The sequence below is a fragment of the Macadamia integrifolia genome, chromosome 11 (genome assembly GCF_013358625.1).
Source record: "Macadamia integrifolia cultivar HAES 741 chromosome 11, SCU_Mint_v3, whole genome shotgun sequence".
Lineage (NCBI taxonomy): Eukaryota > Viridiplantae > Streptophyta > Magnoliopsida > Proteales > Proteaceae > Macadamia > Macadamia integrifolia.
The window spans coordinates 8,102,468-8,111,801 of record NC_056567.1 but is presented as its reverse complement, the minus strand read 5'-3'; the positions used below and the strand labels follow the sequence as shown (position 1 = coordinate 8,111,801).

General features: G+C 38.3%; 1 protein-coding gene across 1 annotated transcript in view; it reads left to right on the top strand.

The window, feature by feature from the left end:
* The window catches only part of LOC122093774 (putative pentatricopeptide repeat-containing protein At4g17915), a 27,723-nt gene extending 19,153 nt beyond the window's left edge, over positions 1–8,570 (top strand). The window contains exons 5-7 of the mRNA XM_042664250.1: positions 7,027–7,146; positions 7,231–7,383; positions 8,054–8,570. The gene's annotated coding sequence lies outside the window, so the exon portion shown is untranslated. The remainder of the gene's footprint in view (positions 1–7,026; positions 7,147–7,230; positions 7,384–8,053) is intronic.
* The last annotated feature ends 764 nt before the right edge of the window (positions 8,571–9,334 follow it).

The window sequence follows — 9,334 nt, the reverse complement described above, 5'->3', positions numbered from 1 at the left end:
TCATCTTCTTATAGTCAACTCTGAAATAACAAATCCCAGCTGATTGGTTGGTATAAACAGAATTTTCTGTGCTACATTAAGTTCATAAACTAAGATCATTACACTCTATGAGAAATGTCATTGTCTACATTCCTAAGCCCTGTGATCCATAGGACATTGCTGCATGTAATAGATCACATGTAACACTTCTTGACATGATGAAAGAAGAAAGGAAGGACGAAAGAAGGAAAGAGGAAAAAAGATGAAGAAAAGAAATGGGGAAAGCAAAATAATTGCTGTTACTTATCCTCAATGGAAACAAGAAAAATCCGATAAGGAACAAAGAAGAAGAGGTTCCAAGCTTTTTCTTTGAGACAAGCACAAACCTGACATGGGCTCCTTTTAACATGATGTTATAGACTTCAGAAGTTCTTTAAATCTATGTCCCTATAATTTGTTTCAGGTAAAAGGTTCTCTAAGCTTCTGGGGCAAGGTACAGTAGCCCCTTTTTGTCTATCTCTCCCCTCACATGAATTGACATTGCCGTTAATTACACCTCACTGGTGCACTCCCCTATGCTGCTTGCTCAGACTACCCTCTCCCTGATGTAGATTAATCACCAAAATAGGCTTGTTTTATTAGGAATAAGCCTAGGGTTGGGTTCCATACATGTTGGGGTTTGATTCCATGTGTTTTGAGTGTAATAAACCACTTTTATGAGTCTAAAAGGGGGGCTCTACGATTGAGGACGGGATTACTAGTTAGTTTCCATTTTCATTACTTTCATTTTATAGTTGGGTTTGATTTGAGTTATATTTGTTTCCTTAGGAGACAATTTATTGATTGAGTCAAGTCATTAGTAGTTAGTTTTCTTTTTCAACTAGTTTCTAATTTCAATTTTTTATAACTATTGTATTAGGAGAATATTTGGTTTCCTTTTTTAGGAACATTCTATTTTGTAATTCCCTCCCCCATCACTATTATAAATAAAGAGAAGGCTCATTAGTAGCCCACGATTTGATGAATTAAAAAAGTTGCCGCTGGTCGCTGCTATGCTTCTATTGGTTTCTCTGTGTGTCTGATCACAGAACAAGGTACTGGTGTTTGATCCAGTTGACACTTTGCGGCAAGAAGTCCGAGTGGATTCTTATTACTTATGGTTTCTCTTGTTGTGGTTATCTTCTTCAATTTCCCAAGTAAGTAATCTGAACTTTCTGCAGAATTTTTCTGGGTTTTAAGAGTTCTGGATTCTCCCACCAACCTGTATTGATCTAAGAGACCAGCCGTCAAATGGATCTGAAATTTTGGTCGAGTGCTGCCCTTGCTGAATGGGAGACTCAATCCAAAATTTAGAGGGATCTGACTTGGGGATTGAGACTTATCGGAAGTCTCCCTGTTCTGTCCGATTAGAGCTCTGCCCAGATTTTCTTGTCTAATCTGTGTTGTATTTGACTGCTTTATTTATTCTCCGATGGACTGGACCTTTCTAATTAGTAATCTGAGTTGATTATATGCTCTTTAATATTCTGCTATTGAATTTCTTGAAACTGATGGGATCGACTATAAGGTTTTAGAACCTGCTGTCCAGAGTTGAGTTCTGGTTTGTTTTATCTGTTCCTGTGGTGTTTTCTCCTGATTGTGTCTTATTCAATACTCTATTCCTATTGCTGGTTAGTCTATTTGTTACTGTAGTCTCTGTGCTCAGAAATTCCAGGTTCTGGATTTGGGAATTTTTTTTTCAAGGACTGTTGATTGATTACTTCTGGACTGTTGATTGCTGTCAATATTTGGGTAACTATGGTTGTTCTTTGGTTTAAAAGTTCCTGTTGTTTGGATCTAGTTTGAGCTTTCAAATCTAATCCTACATTAAGTGGTATCAGAGCATGGCTGAAAACAACACCCCCACCCTAGCTTCTATTATGGAGATGCTACATAATATGAAGGCTGAACAGGAAGCTAAGTGGACTGAATTGAAGAATAAATTGAATACAAGGTTGTTGGCTGTCGAGACTCCACCACAACAGCCTACCGATGATTCACAAACAACACCTCGAAGTGGAAGCCCCATTGAATGTAACTGCTCAGTTGGCTAACAGGAGACCTATCCCTAATCTAAGAGGACCACAGAGGATTCCTGTAGTGCAACCTACTTTTGAAGAATATATAGGAGGTTACTTTGACAATGAACGACCTACATATCATAGACACTCAAGAGATTCACAGAAGGTCAAGCTTGACCTCAAGGAGTATGATGGTAGGTATGACCCTCAAGTGTTTTATGATTGGATAGCTGCATTGGATAACTACTTTGATTACTATGACCTATCTGAGGAACGAAAAATTAAACTAGCTCGTGGTAAGCTAGTTGAGGCTGCTTGTGATTGGTGGAGAACCTATGAGCGTGAATTGGAAGATCGTGATAGAGAACCTACTACATAGGAGGAGATGAAGCAAGAACTGTCTGACAAGTACTTGCCGCATAACTTTAAGTCACGCATACAATACCAGCTGAACTCTCTTCATCAGGGGAATATGACTATGGCAAAGTATATGAACAAATTTGATATACTTTAATCTTGCAAAGGCATTAGGGAGAATGAGAAGCAATTACTTTCTCGGTTTCGACTGGGATTGAGAGCTGAAATTAATAGGGAAATTGGTGTTGCTAATGTGTATACAGTAAGAGATTGCTTTGACAAGGCTCTTCGAGCAGAGGAACTTATAGCACAACCAGCTAGAAGGTTTGGTTACCAAGCTGGGGAGGTCAAGAAAATTTTTTCAGCCACTAAACCTAACATTTCAGCACCCCCAAGTGCCACAGCTCTTCTAGGTGAAGTGAAGATACCTCTATTTAAACTAAAAGAATCCGAAGTCATGGTTACAAAAGAAGAGATAGTTCTTGAAGTTTAAAAAATAGAAGGTCGAGAGTTAGAAGATTCCACTGAAGAGTTCTATATTGAACAGATCAGAGTAGACGATATTGAAGCTGTGGATGATGATGTAGCAGTTGAGATCACTCCACAACAAGTGTTTGAGATTCATGATGAAAAGGAAGAGCTTGTTCCTCCAATCCTTGCTGAGAAGGTTACCAACGTTGATGAGTCTATACAAACAACATTCACTGATGGTATCAATTCAGATGTCGAACATACAGAGTTCTTTATGCCATCATGGTTCTTTGAAGAGAAAGCTCCACGCATTGAAGACTACCTTCCAAAAGTCTACAAGCAACCTGAATTCTGTTTGAGAACGTTCGGTTGCGGTTGCTATTCACATGTTATTCTCACCTCATCACTGCAAAATTCGAGGACGAATTTTTTCAAGATAGGGAGAGTTGATGCAAATTAATCACCAAAATAGGCTTGTTTTGTTAGGAATAAACATAGGGTTGGGTTCCATATATGTTGGGCCTTTGATTCCATGTGTTTTGAGTGTAATAGACCACTTTTATGGGTCTAAAAATGGGGCTCTAAGATTGAGTACAGGATTACTAGTTAGTTTCCATTTTTATTAGTTTCCTTTTTTAGTTGGGTTTGATTTGAGTTATATTTGTTTCCTTAGGAGGCAAGTTATTAATTGAGTCAAGTCATTAGTAGTTAGTTTCCTTTTTCAACTAGTTTCTAATTTCAGTTTTTAGTAACTATTGTATTAGGAGAATATTTGGTTTCCTTTTTTAGGAACATTCTATTTTGTAATTCCCTCCCCCATCACTATTATAAATAAAGAGAAGGCTCATTAGTAGCCCACGATTTGATGAATTAAAAAAAGTTGCTGCTGGTCGCTGTTATGCTTCTATTGGTTTTTCTCTGTGTCTGATCACAGAACAAGGGACTGGTGTTTGATCTAGTTGACACCCTACGGCGAGAAGTCCAAGTGGATTCTTATTATTTCTGGTTTCTCTTATTGTGGTTATCTTCTACAATTTCCGAAGAAAGTAATCTGAACTTTTTGCAGAATTTTTCTGGGTTTTAAGAGTTCTGGATTCTCCCACCAACCTGTATTGATCTAAGAGACCAGCCGTCAAATGGATCTGAAATTTTGGTCGAGTGCTGCCCTTGCTGAATGGGAGACTCAATCCAAAATTTAGAGGGATCTGACTTGGGGATTGAGACTTATCGGAAGTCTCCCTGTTCTGTCCGATTGGAGCTCTGCCCAGATTTTCTTGTCTAATCTGTGTTGTATTTGACTGCTTTATTTATTCTCCGATGGACTGGACCTTTCTAATTAGTAATCTGAGTTGATTATATGCTCTTTAATATTCTGCTATTGAATTTCCTAAAACTGCTGGGATCGACTGTAAGGTTTCAGAACCTGCTGTCCAGAGTTGAGTTCTGGTTTGGTTTATCTGTTCCTGTGGTGTTTGCTGCTGATTGTGTCTTATTCAATACTCTATTCCTATTGCTAGTTAGTCTACTTCTTGGTGTAGTCTCTGTGCTTAGAAATTCTAGGTTCTGGATTTGAGAATTTTGGTTTTCAAGGACTGTTGATTGATTACTTCTAGACTGTTGATTGCTGCCAATATTTGGGTAATTATGGTTGTTCTTTGGTTTAAAAGTTCCTGTTGTTTGGGTCTAGTTTGAGCTTTCAAATCTAGTCCTACATTACTCCCTTTGTTTTATTTGCATTCACATCTCTCCCACATATGTGAATCATAGCATAAGATTAAGTAATTAAATGTCTTCAGACATGCAAATATAATGCACTTGCAAATACACATTTCTTCGTATGTACATATATATTTTAAGTACATATACACATGCATACATTTATTTATTTTGTATCCACGAGTCTAGATTTTGGTTAGTGGCCATGTCCTACACTCTGTTCGAACGGACAATACTTCTATGTCCAGAGATAATAGCTTAAGCATGATTGCATCGCATCATACCCAAAAACATGATTCTAAATCTGACCCTAGAACACATTAATCTAGTATTCTAGTATCAATGGGTGACCAAACCTGCATAAACATCAGCTTTTCTATCTCTCCTCCATTTGTTTTAACCCATTATTATTATTTTTTTTTGGTTTTGTTTCTGTTCACTATTACCTCTAGGGGAAGGACTCTCTTATCTCTAACCAGTCAATATAATCAATTAAAAATCCATCAGAGCACTGGTGCTGGATGCCTAATAACCTGCCGTGCCAACAATGGTTTTTGTGACCCTTCTGAATGGAACATCGCTTGCCCTAGAAAATGAGGGCATGAAATGGATTAAAGGACAACCCATTCTTCTCTAATGCCTATCGAAAGGGGGGAAATCGTCACAATTTTTAGGTCATATGCTTTTGGCTTCAAGTGCCTTAATCTTGATATCAATATGAAGCATAATCAGTTAGCATTGAACATGTTGGACATTATTTATGAGAGATTTTTTCAGTGTCCGTGTCAATAGGATAAGGTGGGGGCTTTTAGAGGTTAGAGAAAGTTCTTGTGGACATGTATGTTCGTACTAAATTGGGCCCGCGGGACTAGTCAGGCCGAAGGCTTGGATACCCGTTGTTAGCAAAAAAAAAAAAAGGTATGTTCGTACTAAATAGATGGAGGACATGAAATGGATTAAAGGATGACCCCTTTGTTTTGGTGATTGAGAGGGAGTGCGTCCTTGGGACTATCTCTCGACTCGAGACTGGATAGAGCCAGGTGGAGTGCCATTCCCAGAGACCCCTTTGTTCTAGATATAGAAAGGCAATGCGTCCTTGAGGCTATGTCCAACACCGGATTGGGCCAGATGGAGATGATTTTAAATGATAGATTTTGTCAGTATCCTTTCCAAAGGATAAGATGGGGGCTGTGGGGGCTTTAGAAGTTAAGAGGAAGTTCTTGTTGACGGGTATGTTCCCACTAAATTAAATGAAGTAGAGTTTGAGAAATCAATTGTAGAATTGTTTTTCTTAGCTAATTTGGATGACCTGTGTTGGGTATTCCCAGATATCTGCCCTTTAAACTGTCCCATATAAACTGCATCATTTTTCTTGTAATTCTGGATCAGAAGAGTACTCTTAAGTCTTAATATTGTATGGATTTGAACCATAAGGTCATAACTCATAAGAGAACTAATAGTCATCAATGTGCCAACCTCTTCACGAGTTCACAGTGGGAAAGTATATCGGCAGATCTATTCTAGGCCCCACGTTGTTACTCCACATCGAAGTCATACTCAAGTAATTTAGTGATCATCAACCACTTTTGAGTATGAGTGCCAATCCGTTGCTCCAAGATGTATTGCAAGTTTTTATCACAAATCTCTCTCCAACAAGATAAGGGCTCCACTTTTTTACTGCTTTGATCAATTCTTTCTCACAGGTTGAGAGTGTCATATTTTCCCTCTTACATTAGCACGGCTCCAATTCCATGGCCAGATGCATCACATTCTGAAACAAACTTCTTCAAAATTTCAGGAAGAGCTAGCACAGGTGGGTTAGCCATAGCATTTTTAGTTTATCAAAGACTGATTTGGCTTCTTCAGTCTGGATAAAGGAGTTTTTCTTTAGCACGGCAGTTAGCGGTGCTACTATTTTGCCAATAATCTTGGACAAACTTCCTATAATATTTGGTGATGACCCAACCTAAGATCGAACTTAGAGAGCATGGTAGTGTTGTAAAATTTATCTAAAAGCTCAATGATCATAAGAATTGGAAAATTGTCTTTGGTTGTTGTTGCATTCAATGCCTAAAAATCAATACACATCTGCCACCCACCATCGTTCTTGCAAACTAATAGAACAGGGGAAGAAAATGTGGTATGATACCAGAACTTACATGCTTTTTTTTCTTCTTGAGAGTAGAACAATTTTGAATGCAAAAATAAGGCAACAACTTCTACGAGGAAAGCCAGCCTTTGAGGATAAGTTGTTGGGTAGAATAGTACTTACATTGCTTTTTTCATTACCCAATTTAATACAGAGCTAGTAACTGCCCTTATCCTACGTACACCCATAAGAGTCACACAACTACAAGTAAGGTAGAACTTCCCCTTAGTATGCAACTTCCCATTAGGACGTAACTTCTTACTAGAACATAACTACTTAAAACATCCTCTGCAGGGAGGATCTCACGCGGTGAGGTGCGGCGAGGCTTCTCGTGACGACACATGGCCAGTGGACGATTGAACGGCTGAGCATCGTCAACGGCATCTTCAGCCCATTTTGCGTTGCCTCAATCCAGTATGTGCAAAACTTTCAATCCCCCGACCCTCTTCCTTCCATTTCATTTCCATCGAGGTTCTAGGTTAAAATTTTCTTCCTCAGAGCTCTCTTCCACTGCGACGATAGACCAGCAATGCTTGACCACCGACGATCGGCTTTGTAAGACCTCAATGGAGCAGCGACCATCGGCTTTGTGAGACATTTGGGATTCTTCCAAAACTTCCTGCTGCTGCCGCTTGTTGTTCTCTGCTTGCTGTAAGTAAAAGGAAAAAAAAAAAAAAAAAAAAGAACGGCTAATATCTCCATTTCCATCTCCTGCTTGCTGCTTGCTGCTTGCTGCTTGCCTTAATTTTGAAGTGAATTTTGTTTCTTCCCCTGTTCATCACCCTTACTCCTTTTTCATGGCCTTTTTTTTTTTTCTTAAGTTGTTTCAGTTGATGTGAATAAAGATTATGATACTGATTAGCTAGATATAGTTCTGTTTTTAGTATATTTAGTTAAACATGATTTGATAATTGAGATTTAAGTATTCTTAGAGAAAAAGTGTTTTTTAACTATTGAATTCTTCAAACGTGGGTGAAGGTTCTTCTGGCCTATTGCTGTCTGCTTCTCTTCTTCTTCTTGTAGTTTTGAATCTTACTGCAAATCAGCTGCTATCTCTTCTCTTTTGATATTCTTTTTTCCACCATATTGTTACTTCTTCTCATAATTACTTCAAATTCTGTGGGTTTGTTCTTCTATTAGAGTATACAGCTCGACCTTTGATCTAACTTGATCTGACCTGTTTGTTGTGAGTTACAAACTTTCTCCTATTTCTGGTCTATATGCCCCAGTTTCTGACCTGTGGGACTCTTAATTGTACATAGTACCCTCATTTACATTATGATGAGAATGATTTTTTTTCATTAATGTGAATCATATCAAGTAGGTGTAGGACCAGCAATGGATGGACAACCTCTGATGTGTGGCTGTGATAGTGGGAGGTGGTCATTCGGACTTCCCATACAAACAAAAACCCAGGGCAGTGCTTTTACAGATGTCCAGTGAATGGGTCACACCATAAGGCTTTTCTATGGATTGATCGGAAAATGGGGAATGATTTGAGGACTGCTGACATGGAAGCATGTCAATCATATGAAACTGTTAACCAGAGTGTGATGTCAAATTTTGCAGCCCCACCGCCAAGATCTACCCCAAAAGTTCATGACCAAGTCCTTGTGGATCAGACATTACTCAACCATTACTATGGAACGACTGTATTCCTCTGCATTTGGGTACTGATGCTTTCCTGCTGTCTTTTATGCAACTGCCGTGTAAAAAGATTACTTATTCTATGTTGACAGACTTGTATGAATGTTTAGACTGCACCCAAATGTAAGAATTGAATTAAAATGTTATTGCTCTATGTTTATTGGAATTGCAATTATGTGATGTTTGGATCTTATCCTGTTCTAATTGTTTTAGATTGTTAGGTGAATCTTTAGCTCAAAATGGAAAAACACCTGGGAGTTACTCAGGGTATGATGGTTCGGATCCATCAAGATTCTAATTACTTTAGAAAACTGATGGAATATGCTGCATCTTGGTGGTTATGGTTATGGGGCATCAACTGTGTTTAGTTTGAAATACATTTCAAGTAATTTATATAAGATTGTAAGGGGCTACTGCCCTACCAACGAATTTGATGAATAGAAATTGGCTTTTGCCTTTTGGTTCTATGAGATTCAGGGCGCTCTCTGCTGTGGTGATTTAGTGGTAAGCTTAGTGGTGATTCCAGGTTAGGCTGGTGGTGACTCCAGTCTGAGGATCGGGTGGTGATTCTCATCCTCTTTTCTTCTTGTTATCTTCTTCTCAATTGATCAAGTACATAAATTCTTCTTTATTCCTGGGCACACTTTTTTATTCAATTATGATCTCTGATTGGTTGATAATGTTCTGTTAAGTTATACATCTGCCTTCTGAAATATGTTTTAATTTTCTCGAACAGTTTTAGAATTGATATTTCAAGGTCAATTTCAGGTCTCCTACCTGATGTCACGCTCTTCTAAAATTCAAATTCTGGTTATGTTTTTGATTTTTATCTTCAGGATCTTTTCTGCTGCTACTACTGGGTTTTGATCTACTTTCTATCGATTCTGAGTGTCCTAGTTCTATTATACTTTCTATTTTTCATGCATTTCTGAGTTGATATTCTGGATTCTAATTT